Raw genomic sequence first — 12186 nt, forward strand, 5'->3', positions numbered from 1 at the left:
TTCTGCTGAGGGGAGAGATACTAATTCATCCAAATTGAATGTGAGTGGGATTTTGAGGTGAATTCAATCAGAAGTCCAAAGTCAGTCTGTGGATGGGGGGATGAATCTGGAAACAGCCAGGTTCCTTTTGTCTAATCCCGCTAAGTATCACAAAGGACTCTTGCATTTCTTTGGCTTTTTCACATTTCCATTATTCATCATGGTTTGTAATGAATTTTCTGATGTGAGCTTTGGTTTTGAGGCTGCAATATGGAGTTCAGGGTAACGGAGGAATGGTCTTTTTCAAACAGGGCACAGCTGTTGGCCTGCTCCAATTCTGGCTTGCTGTCATTGTTTTGGGTGCCTCAGCTGACTTTTAGTTTCTTGAGCGGCAATTTCCTAAATGTTTTCTGGGTCTAATTGGGTTTGCCTTCTTCCTTCCCAAATGTTGTACTCTGATGCCATACAAACAAGAGTTCGGGGAGAGTAGCCATTATGAAATAAAAACACAACAAATAGGCATTTGAAGCTTTGAAATCTACAGGTAACACGACCAAGGTGAGGTTTTGTGTTTTGGAAAATCAAATGGAACACTTTGGCTGAGGTGACAGATATTAATTGCCTCCAAACTGAGTTTCACTGTGTTTCTCCGGTTAATTCACTCAGAATTCCACAGGCTGTCAGCTGGAGGGGTGGATGTATCTGGGAACAGCCAGTTTCCTTGCGACTAAATCAAGTCCAATATCATTATGGATTCTTCCATTTCTTTGGCTTTTTTATCATATTTCTTATTTTTTATGGTTTGTAATGAATTTTCTGATGTGAGCTTTAGTTTTGAGGCTGTAATATGGAGTTCATGGCACAAGAGGAAGGTTCTATTTCAATCAGGGCAAAGCTGTTGTGCTGCTCCAATTCTGGCTTGCTGTCATTGTTTTGAGCCTCAGCCGATTTGTGGTTTCCTGAGCTGCAATTTCCTACATGTTTTCTGCGTCTGAGTTTGTTTTGCCTTCTACCTTCCCAAATTTTGTATTCTGATTTCTACAAACAAGAGTTTGGGGAGAGTAGCCATTATGACATAAAAAACACAGCAAATAGGATATTGAAGCTTATAAATCTACAGGTAACATGACCAAGGGGAGTTTTTGTGTTTTGGAAAATCAAATGGAACACTTTGGCTGAGGTGACAGATATTAATTGCCTCCAAACTGAGTTTCACTGCGATTTTCAGGTTAATTCAGTCAGAATTGCACAGGCAGTCAGCTGGAGGGGTGGATGAATCCGGGAACAGCCGGTTTCCTTGCGACTGAATCAAGCCCAATATCATTATGAATTCTTGCATTTCTTTGGCTTTTTTCTCCTTTTTCTTATTTATCATGGTTTAAATGAATTTTCTGATGTGAGCTTTGGTTTTGAGGCTGCAGTATGGAGTTCACGGCACTGGAAGTATGGTCATTTTAAACAGGGTACAGCTGTGGCTTGCTCCAATTCTGGCTTGCCTTCATTGTTTTGGGTGCCTCAGCTGATTTTGGTTTCTTGAGCGGCAATTTTTTAAATGTTTTCTGGGTTTGAGTTGGTTTTACCGTCTTCGTATCCAAATTTTCTTTTCTGCTGCCATACAAACAAGAGTTTGGGCAGAATAGCCATTATGAAATAAAAAACACAACAAATAGGCGTTTGAAGCTTAGAAATCTACAGGTAACATGACCAAGGTGAGTTTTTGTGTTTTGGAAAATAAAATGGAACACTTTGGCTGAGGTGACAGATAGTAATTGCCTCCAAACGGAGTTTCACTGTGATTTTCAGGTTAATTCAGTTAGAAATCCACAGGCAATCAGCTGGAGGGCTGGATGAATCCGGGAACAGCCGGTTTCCTTGCGACTGAATCAAGCCCAGTATTATGGATTCTTGCATTTCCAAGTCTTTTCTCATTTTTCTTATTTTTTATGGTTTGTAATGAATTTTCTGATGTGAGCTTTGGTTTTGAGGCTGCAATATGGAGTTCAGGGCAGAAGAGGTAGGTTCTTTTTCAATCAGGGTACAGCTGTTGGCTTGCTCCAATTCTGGCTTGCTATCATTGTTTTGGGTGCCTCAGCAGACTTTTGGTTTCTTGATTGGCAATTTCCTAAATGTTTTCGGGGTCTGAGTTGGTTTTGCCTTCTTCCTTCCCAAATTATGTATTCTGATGCCATAGAAACAAGAGTTTCAGCAGAGTAGCCACTATGAAATAAAAAACACAACAAATAGGCGTTTAAACCTTAAACACGACCAAGGTGAGTTTTTGTGTTTTGGAATATAAAATGGAACACTTTGGCTGTGGTGACAGATATTAATTGCCTCCAAACTGAGTTTCACTGCGATTTTCATGTTAATTCAGTCAGAATTCCACAGGCAGTCAGCTGGAGGGGTGGATGAATCTGGGAACAGCCGGTTTCCTTGTGACTGAATCAAGCCCAATATCATTATGGATTCTAGCATTTCTTTGGCTTTTGTCTCCTTTTTCTTATTTATCATGGTTTGTAATGAATTTTCTGATGTGAGCTTTGGTTTTGAGGCTGCAATCTGGAGTTCAGGGTGCAACAGGAAGGCTCTTTTTCAAACAGGGCACAGAAGTTGGCCTGCTCCAATTCTGGCTTGCTGTCATTGTTTTGGGTGCCTCAGCCGATTTGTGTATTCTGAGCGGCAATTTCCTAAATGTTTCTGGGTCTGAGTTGGTTTTGCCTTCTTCCTTCCCAAATTATGTATTCTGATGCCATACAAACAAGAGTTTCAGCAGAGTAGCCACTATGAAAAAAAAACACAACAAATAGGCGTTTAAACCTTCAAAATCTACAGGTAACATGACCAAAGTGAGTTTTTGTGTTTTGGAAAATAAAATGGAACACTTTGGCTGAGGTGACAGATAGTAATTGCCTCCAAACTGAGTTTCACTGCGATTTTCAGGTTAATTCAGTCAGAATTCCACAGGCAGTCAGCTGGAGCAGAGGATGAATCCGGGAACAGCCGGTTTCCTTGTGACTAATAAGGCCAAATGTCATTATGGATTCTTGCATTTCTTTGGCTTTTTTCTCTGATTTCCTATTTATCATGGTTTGTAATTAATTTTCTGATGTGAGCTTTGGTTTTGTGGCTGCAATATGGAGTTTAGGGCACCGGGGGAATGGTCTTTTTCAAACAGGGCACAGCGGTTGACCTGCTCCAATTCTGGCTTGCTGTCATTGTTTTGGGTGCCTCAGCCGATATGTGGTTTGTGAGTGGCAATTTCCTAAATGTTTTCTGGGTCTGAGTTGGTTTTGCCTTCTTCCTTCCCAAATTTTGTATGCTGACGCCATACAAATAAGAGTTTCTGCAGAGTAGGCATTATGAAATAGAAAAACTCAACAAAAGGGGTTTGAAGCTTAGAAATCTACAGGTTACATGACCAAGGTGAGATTTCTGTTTTGCAAAATCAAATGGAACACTTTGGCTGAGGTGACAGATAGTAATTGCCTCCAAACTGAGTTTCCCTCCGATTTTCAGGATAACTCTGTCAGAATTCCACAGGCAGTCAGCTGGAGAGGTGGATGATTCCGGGAACAGCCGGTTTCCTTGTGACTAATAAGGCCAAATGTCATTATGGATTCTTGCATTTCTTTGGCTTTTTTCTCTGATTTCCTATTTATCATGGTTTGTAATTAATTTTCTGATGTGAGCTTTGGTTTTGTGGCTGCAATATGGAGTTTAGGGCACCGGGGGAATGGTCTTTTTCAAACAGGGCACAGCTGTTGACCTGCTCCAATTCTGGCTTGCTGTCATTGTTTTGGGTGCCTCAGCCGATATGTGGTTTGTGAGTGGCAATTTCCTAAATGTTTTCTGGGTCTGAGTTGGTTTTGCCTTCTTCCTTCCCAAATTTTGTATGCTGACGCCATACAAATAAGAGTTTCTGCAGAGTAGGCATTATGAAATAGAAAAACTCAACAAAAGGGGTTTGAAGCTTTGAAATCTACAGGTAACACGACCAAGGTGAGATTTGTGTTTTGCAAAATCAAATGGAACACTTTGGCTGAGGTGACAGATATTAATTGCCTCCAAACTGAGTTTCCCTCCGATTTTCAGGATAACTCTGTCAGAATTCCACAGGCAGTCAGCTGGAGGGGTGGATGATTCCTGGAACAGCCGGTTTCCTAGCGACTAAATCAAGCCCTATATCATTATGGATTCTTGCTTTTCTTTTGCTTTTTTCTCCTTTTTCTTATTTATCATGGTTTGTAATGAATGTTCTGATGTGAGCTTTGGTTCTGAGGCTGGAATATTGAGTTCTGGGCAGAAGAGGAAGGTTCTTTTTCAAACAGGGCACAGCTGTTGGCTTGCTCCAATTCTGGCTTGCTGTCATTGCTTTGGGTGCCTCAGCTGCCTTGGTTTCTTGAATGGCAATTTCCTAAATGTTTTCTGGGTCTGAGTTGGTTTTGCCTTCTTCCTTCCCAAATTTTGTATTCTGACGCCAAACAAACAAGAGTTTGGGCAGAGTAGCCATTATGAAATGAAAAACACAACAAATAGGCATTTGAAGCTTAGAAATCTACAGGTAACACGACCAAGGTGATTTTTTGTGTTTTGGAAAATAAAATGGAACACTTTGGCTGAGGTGACAGATATTAATTGCCTCCAAACTGAGTTTCACTGCGATTTTCAGGTTAATTCAGTCAGAATTCCACAGGCAGTCAACTGGAGGGGTGAATGAATCCGCGAACAGCCGGCTTCCATGTGACTAAATCAAGCCCAATAACATTACGGATTCTTGCATTTCTTTGGCTTTTTTCTCCTTTTTCTTATTTATCATGGTTTGTAATGAATTTTCTGATGTGAGCTTTGGTTGAGGCTGCAATATGGAGTTCAGGGAGCAAGAGGAAGGTTCTGTTTCAAACAGGGCACAGCTATTGGCCTGCCCCAATTCTGGCTTGCTTTCATTGTTTTGGGATCCTCAGCTGATTTGTGGTTTCTTGAGTGGCAATTTGCGAAATGTTTTCTGGGTCTGAGTTGGTTTTGCCTTCTTCCTTCCCAAATTTTGTATTCTGAGGGCATACAAACAAGAGTTTGGGGAGAGTAGACATTATGAAATGAAACACACAACAAATAGGCATTTGAAGCTTAGAAATCTACAGGTAACACGACCAAGGTGAGTTTTTGTGTTTTGGAAAATCAAATGGAACAGTTTGGCTGAGGTGATAGATATTAATTGCCTCCAAACTGAGTTTCACTGCGATTTTCAGGTTAATTCAGTCAGAATTACACAGGCAGTCAGCTGGAGAGGTGGATGATTCCGGGAACAGCCGGTTTCCTTGCGACTGAATCAAGCCCAATATCATTATGGATTCTTGCTTTTCTTTTGGTTTTTTCTCCTTTTTCTTATTTATCATGGTTTGTAATGAATTTTCTGATGTGAGCTTTGGTTCTGAGGCTGGCATATTGAGTTCAGGGCAGAAGAGGAAGGTTCTTTTTCAAACAGGGCACAGCTGTTGGCTTGCTCTAATTCTGGCTTGCTGTCATTGCTTTGGGTGGCTCAGCTGACTTTTGGTTTCTTGAGCGGCAATTTCCTAAATGTTTTCTGGGTCCGAGTTGGTTTTGCCTTATTCCTTCCCAAATTTTGTATTCTGACGCCATACAAACAAGAATTTGGGGAGAGTAGCCATTATGAAATGAAACACACAACAAATAGGCATTTGAAGCTTAGAAATCTACAGGTAACACGACCAAGGTGAGTTTTTGTGTTTTGGAAAATCAAATGGAACACTTTGTCTGAGGTGACAGATATTAATTGCCTCCAAACTGAGTTTCACTGCGATTTTCAGGTTAATTCAGTCAGAATTACACAGGCAGTCAGCTGGAGGGGTGGATGATTCCGGGAACAGCCGGTTTCCTTGCGACTGAATCAAGCCCAATATCATTATGGATTCTTGCTTTTCTTTTGGTTTTTTCTCCTTTTTCTTATTTATCATGGTTTGTAATAAATTTTCTGTTGTAAGCTTTGGTTTTGAGGCTGGTATATTGAGTTCAGGGCACAAGAGGAAGGTTTTTTTTCTATCAGGGCACAGCTGTTGGCTTGCTCAAATTCTGGCTTGCTGTCGTAGTTTTGAGTGCCTCAGCCGATTTTGGTTTCTTGAGCAGGAATTTCCTAAATGTTTTCTGGGTCTGAGTTGGTTTTGCCTTCTTCGTTCCCAAATTTTGTATTCTGACGCCATACAAACAAGAGTTTCAGTGGAGTAGCCATTATGAAATAAAAACACAACAAATAGGCGTTTGAACCTTAGAAATCTACAGGTAACACAACCAAGGTGAGTTTTTGTGTTTTGGAAAATAAAATGAAACAGTTTGGCTGAGGTGACAGATATTAATTGCCTCCAAACTGAGTTTCACTGCGATTTTCAGGTGAATTCAGTCAGAATTCCACAGGCAGTCAGCTGGAGCAGTGGATGAATCCGGGAACAGCCGGTTTCCTTGCGACTATATCAACTCCGATTTCATTATGGATTTTTCCATTTCTTTGGCTTTTTTCTCCTTTTTCTTATTTATCATGGTTTGTAATGAATTTTCTGATGTGAGCTTTGGTTTTGAGGCTGCAATATGGAGTTCAGGGCACGAGAGGAAGGTTCTTTTTCAAAAAGGGTAAAGCTGTTGGCTTTCTCCAATTCTGGCTTGCTGTCATTGTTTTGGGTGCCTCAGCCGATTTGTATTTCTTGAGCGGCAATTTCCTAAATGTTTTCTTGGTCTGAGTTGGTTTTGCCTTCTTCCTTCCCAAATTTTGTATTCTGACGCAATACAAACAAGAGTTTGGACAGAGTAGCCATTATGAATTAAAAAAGACAACAAATAGGCGTTTGAACCTTAGAAATCTACAGGTAACACGACCAAGGTGAGTTTTTGTGTTTTGGAAAATGAAATGGAACAGTTTGGCTGAAGTGACAGATATTAATTGCCTCCAAACTGAGTTTCACTGCGATTTTCAGGTTAATTCAGTCAGAATTCCACATGCAGTCAGCTGGAGGGGTGGATGAACCCGGGAACAGCTGGTTTCCTTGCAACTTAATCAAGAACAATATCATTATGGATTCTTGCATTTCTTTGGCTTTTGTCTCATTTTTCTTATTTATCATGGTTTGTAATAAATTTTCTGTTGTAAGCTTTGGTTTTGAGGCTGGTATATTGAGTTCAGGGCACAAGAGGAAGGTTTTTTTTCTATCAGGGCACAGCTGTTGGCTTGCTCTAATTCTGGCTTGCTGTCGTAGTTTTGAGTGCCTCAGCCGATTTTGGTTTCTTGAGCTGGAATTTCCTAAATGTTTTCTGGGTCTGAGTTGGTTTTGCCTTCTTTGTTCCCAAATTTTGTGTTCTGACGCCATACAAACAAGAGTTTCAGTGGAGTAGCCATTATGAAATAAAAACACAACAAATAGGCGTTTGAACCTTAGAAATCTACAGGTAACACAACCAAGGTGAGTTTTTGTGTTTTGGAAAATCAAATGGAACACTTTGTCTGAGGTGACAGATATTAATTGCCTCCAAACTGAGTTTCACTGCGATTTTCAGGTTAATTCAGTCAGAATTACACAGGCAGTCAGCTGGAGGGGTGGATGATTCCGGGAACAGCCGGTTTCCTTGCGACTGAATCAAGCCCAATATCATTATGGATTCTTGCTTTTCTTTTGGTTTTTTCTCCTTTTTCTTATTTATCATGGTTTGTAATAAATTTTCTGTTGTAAGCTTTGGTTTTGAGGCTGGTATATTGAGTTCAGGGCACAAGAGGAAGGTTTTTTTTCTATCAGGGCACAGCTGTTGGCTTGCTCAAATTCTGGCTTGCTGTCGTAGTTTTGAGTGCCTCAGCCGATTTTGGTTTCTTGAGCAGGAATTTCCTAAATGTTTTCTGGGTCTGAGTTGGTTTTGCCTTCTTCGTTCCCAAATTTTGTATTCTGACGCCATACAAACAAGAGTTTCAGTGGAGTAGCCATTATGAAATAAAAACACAACAAATAGGCGATTGAACCTTAGAAATCTACAGGTAACACAACCAAGGTGAGTTTTTGTGTTTTGGAAAATAAAATGAAACAGTTTGGCTGAGGTGACAGATATTAATTGCCTCCAAACTGAGTTTCACTGCGATTTTCAGGTGAATTCAGTCAGAATTCCACAGGCAGTCAGCTGGAGCAGTGGATGAATCCGGGAACAGCCGGTTTCCTTGCGACTATATCAACTCCGATTTCATTATGGATTTTTCCATTTCTTTGGCTTTTTTCTCCTTTTTCTTATTTATCATGGTTTGTAATGAATTTTCTGATGTGAGCTTTGGTTTTGAGGCTGGCATATTGAGTTCAGGGCACGAGAGGAAGGTTCTTTTTCAAAAAGGGTAAAGCTGTTGGCTTGCTCCAATTCTGGCTTGCTGTCATTGTTTTGGGTGCCTCAGCCGATTTGTATTTCTTGAGCGGCAATTTCCTAAATGTTTTCTGGGTCTGAGTTGGTTTTGCCTTCTTCCTTCCCAAATTTTGTATTCTGACGCAATACAAACAAGAGTTTGGACAGAGTAGCCATTATGAATTAAAAAAGACAACAAATAGGCGTTTGAACCTTAGAAATCTACAGGTAACACGACCAAGGTGAGTTTTTGTGTTTTGGAAAATGAAATGGAACAGTTTGGCTGAAGTGACAGATATTAATTGCCTCCAAACTGAGTTTCACTGCGATTTTCAGGTTAATTCAGTCAGAATTCCACAGGCAGTCAGCTGGAGGGGTGGATGAACCCGGGAACAGCTGGTTTCCTTGCAACTTAATCAAGAACAATATCATTATGGATTCTTGCATTTCTTTGGCTTTTGTCTCATTTTTCTTATTTATCATGGTTTGTAATAAATTTTCTGTTGTAAGCTTTGGTTTTGAGGCTGGTATATTGAGTTCAGGGCACAAGAGGAAGGTTTTTTTTCTATCAGGGCACAGCTGTTGGCTTGCTCTAATTCTGGCTTGCTGTCGTAGTTTTGAGTGCCTCAGCCGATTTTGGTTTCTTGAGCTGGAATTTCCTAAATGTTTTCTGGGTCTGAGTTGGTTTTGCCTTCTTTGTTCCCAAATTTTGTGTTCTGACGCCATACAAACAAGAGTTTCAGTGGAGTAGCCATTATGAAATAAAAACACAACAAATAGGCGTTTGAACCTTAGAAATCTACAGGTAACACAACCAAGGTGAGTTTTTGTGTTTTGGAAAATAAAATGAAACAGTTTGGCTGAGGTGACAGATATTAATTGCCTCCAAACTGAGCTTCCCTGGGATTTTCAGGTTAATTCAGTCAGAATTCCACAGGCAGTCAGCTGGAGCAGTGGATGAATCCGGGAACAGCCGGTTTCCTTGCGACTATATCAACTCCGATTTCATTATGGATTCTTCCATTTCTTTGGCTTTTTTCTCCTTTTTCTTATTTATCATGGTTTGTAATGAATTTTCTGATGTGAGCTTTGGTTTTGAGGCTGCAATATGGAGTTCAGGGCACGAGAGGAAGGTTCTTTTTCAAAAAGGGTAAAGCTGTTGGCTTGCTCCAATTCTGACTTGCTGTCATTGTTTTGGGTGCCTCAGCCGATTTGTATTTCTTGAGCGGCAATTTCCTAAATGTTTTCTGGGTCTGAGTTGGTTTTGCCTTCTTCCTTCCCAAATTTTGTATTCTGACGCAATACAAACAAGAGTTTGGACAGAGTAGCCATTATGAATTAAAAAAGACAACAAATAGGCGTTTGAACCTTAGAAATCTACAGGTAACACGACCAAGGTGAGTTTTTGTGTTTTGGAAAATGAAATGGAACAGTTTGGCTGAAGTGACAGATATTAATTGCCTCCAAACTGAGTTTCACTGCGATTTTCAGGTTAATTCAGTCAGAATTCCACAGGCAGTCAGCTGGAGGGGTGGATGAACCCGGGAACAGCTGGTTTCCTTGCAACTTAATCAAGAACAATATCATTATGGATTCTTGCATTTTTTTGGTTTTTTCTCATTTTTCTTATTTATCATGGTTTGTAATAAATTTTCTGTTGTAAGCTTTGGTTTTGAGGCTGGTATATTGAGTTCAGGGCACAAGAGGAAGGTTTTTTTTTCTATCAGGGCACAGCTGTTGGCTTGCTCAAATTCTGGCTTGCTGTCGTAGTTTTGAGTGCCTCAGCCGATTTTGGTTTCTTGAGCTGGAATTTCCTAAATGTTTTCTGGGTCTGAGTTGGTTTTGCCTTCTTCGTTCCCAAATTTTGTGTTCTGACGCCATACAAACAAGAGTTTCAGTGGAGTAGCCATTATGAAATAAAAACACAACAAATAGGCGTTTGAACCTTAGAAATCTACAGGTAACACAACCAAGGTGAGTTTTTGTGTTTTGGAAAATAAAATGAAACAGTTTGGCTGAGGTGACAGATATTAATTGCCTCCAAACTGAGTTTCACTGCGATTTTCAGGTTAATTCAGTCAGAATTCCACAGGCAGTCAGCTGGAGCAGTGGATGAATCCGGGAACAGCCGGTTTCCTTGCGACTATATCAACTCCGATTTCATTATGGATTCTTCCATTTCTTTGGCTTTTTTCTCCTTTTTCTTATTTATCATGGTTTGTAATGAATTTTCTGATTTGAGCTGTGGTTTTGAGGCTGGCATATTGAGTTCAGGGCATGAGAGGAATGGTCTTTTTCAAACAGGGCAAAGCTGTTGGCCTGCTTCAATTCTGGCTTAATGTCATTGTTTTGGGTGCCTCAGCCGATTTGTGGTTTCTTGAGCCTCAATTTCCTAAATGTTTTCTGGGTCTGAGTTGCTTTTCCCTTCTTCCTTCCCAAATTTTGTATTCTGACGCCATACAAACAAGACTGTGGGCAGAGTAACCATTATGAAATAAAACACAAAACAAATAGGCATTTGAAGCTTAGAAATCTACAGGAAACACGACCAAGGTGAGGTTTTGTGTTTTGGAAAATCAAATGGAACACTTTGGCTGAGGTGACAGATATTAATTGCCTCCAAACTGAGTTTCCCTGCGATTTTCAGGTTAATTCAGTCAGAAATCCACAGGCAGTCAGCTGGAGGGCTGGATGAATCCGGGAACAGCCGGTTTCCTTGCTACTAAATCAAGCCCAATATCATTATGGTTTCTTGTATTTCTTTGGCTTTTTTCTCTTTTCTCTAATTTATCATGGTTTGTAATGAATTTTCTGATGTGAGCTTTGGTTTTGAGGCTGCAATATGGAGTTCAGGGCACAAGAGGAAGGTTCTTTTTCAAAAAGGGTAAAGCTGTTGGCTTGCTCCAATTCTGGCTTGCTGTCATTGTTTTGGGTGCCTCAGCCGATTTGTATTTCTTGAGCGGCAATTTCCTAAATGTTTTCTGGGTCTGAGTTGGTTTTGCCTTCTTCCTTCCCAAATGTTGTATTCTGACGCAATACAAACAAGAGTTTGGACAGAGTAGACATTATGAAAGAAAAAAAAAAAAGCACAGCGCATTGTCCTTTTTGGATTAGAAATCTACAAGCAACACGACCAAGATGAGTTTCTGTGTTTTGGAAAATGATATGGAACCCTTCTGCTGAGGGGACAGATACTAATACCCTCCAAATTGAGTGTGAGTGCGATTTTGAGATGAATTCAATCAGATTCCAAAGTCAGTCTGTGGAAGGGGGACGAATCTGGAAACAGCCAGTTTCCTTGTGTCTAAATCCAGTCCAATATTACAAAGGACTCTTGCATTTCTTTGGTTTTTCCACATTTCCCTTATTTATCATGGTTTGTAATGAATTTTATGATATGAGCTTTGGTTTTGAGGCGGCAATATGGAGTTCAGGGTAACAGAGGAATGGTCTTTTTCAAACAGGGCACAGCTGTTGGCTTGCTCCAATTCTGGCTTGCTGTCATTGTTTTGGGTGCCTCAGCTGACTTTTGGTTTCTTGAGCGGCAATTTCCTAAATGTTTTCTGGGTCTGAGTTGGTTTTGCCTTCTTCCTTCCCAAATTTTGTATTCTGACACCATACAAACAAGAGTTTGGACAGAGTAGCCATTATGAATTAAAAAAGACAACTAATAGGTGTTTGAAGCTTAGAAATTTACAGGCAACATGACCAAGGTGAGTTTTTGTGTTTTGGAAAATCAAATGGAACACTTTGGCTGAGGTGACAGATATTAATTGCCTCCAAACTGAGTTTCACTGTGATTTTCAGGTTAATTCAGTCAGAATTCCACAA

The sequence above is a fragment of the Oryctolagus cuniculus genome, chromosome 18 (assembly GCF_051225735.1).
Source record: "Oryctolagus cuniculus isolate XC-2025 breed Fujian yellow rabbit chromosome 18, ASM5122573v1, whole genome shotgun sequence".
Lineage (NCBI taxonomy): Eukaryota > Metazoa > Chordata > Mammalia > Lagomorpha > Leporidae > Oryctolagus > Oryctolagus cuniculus.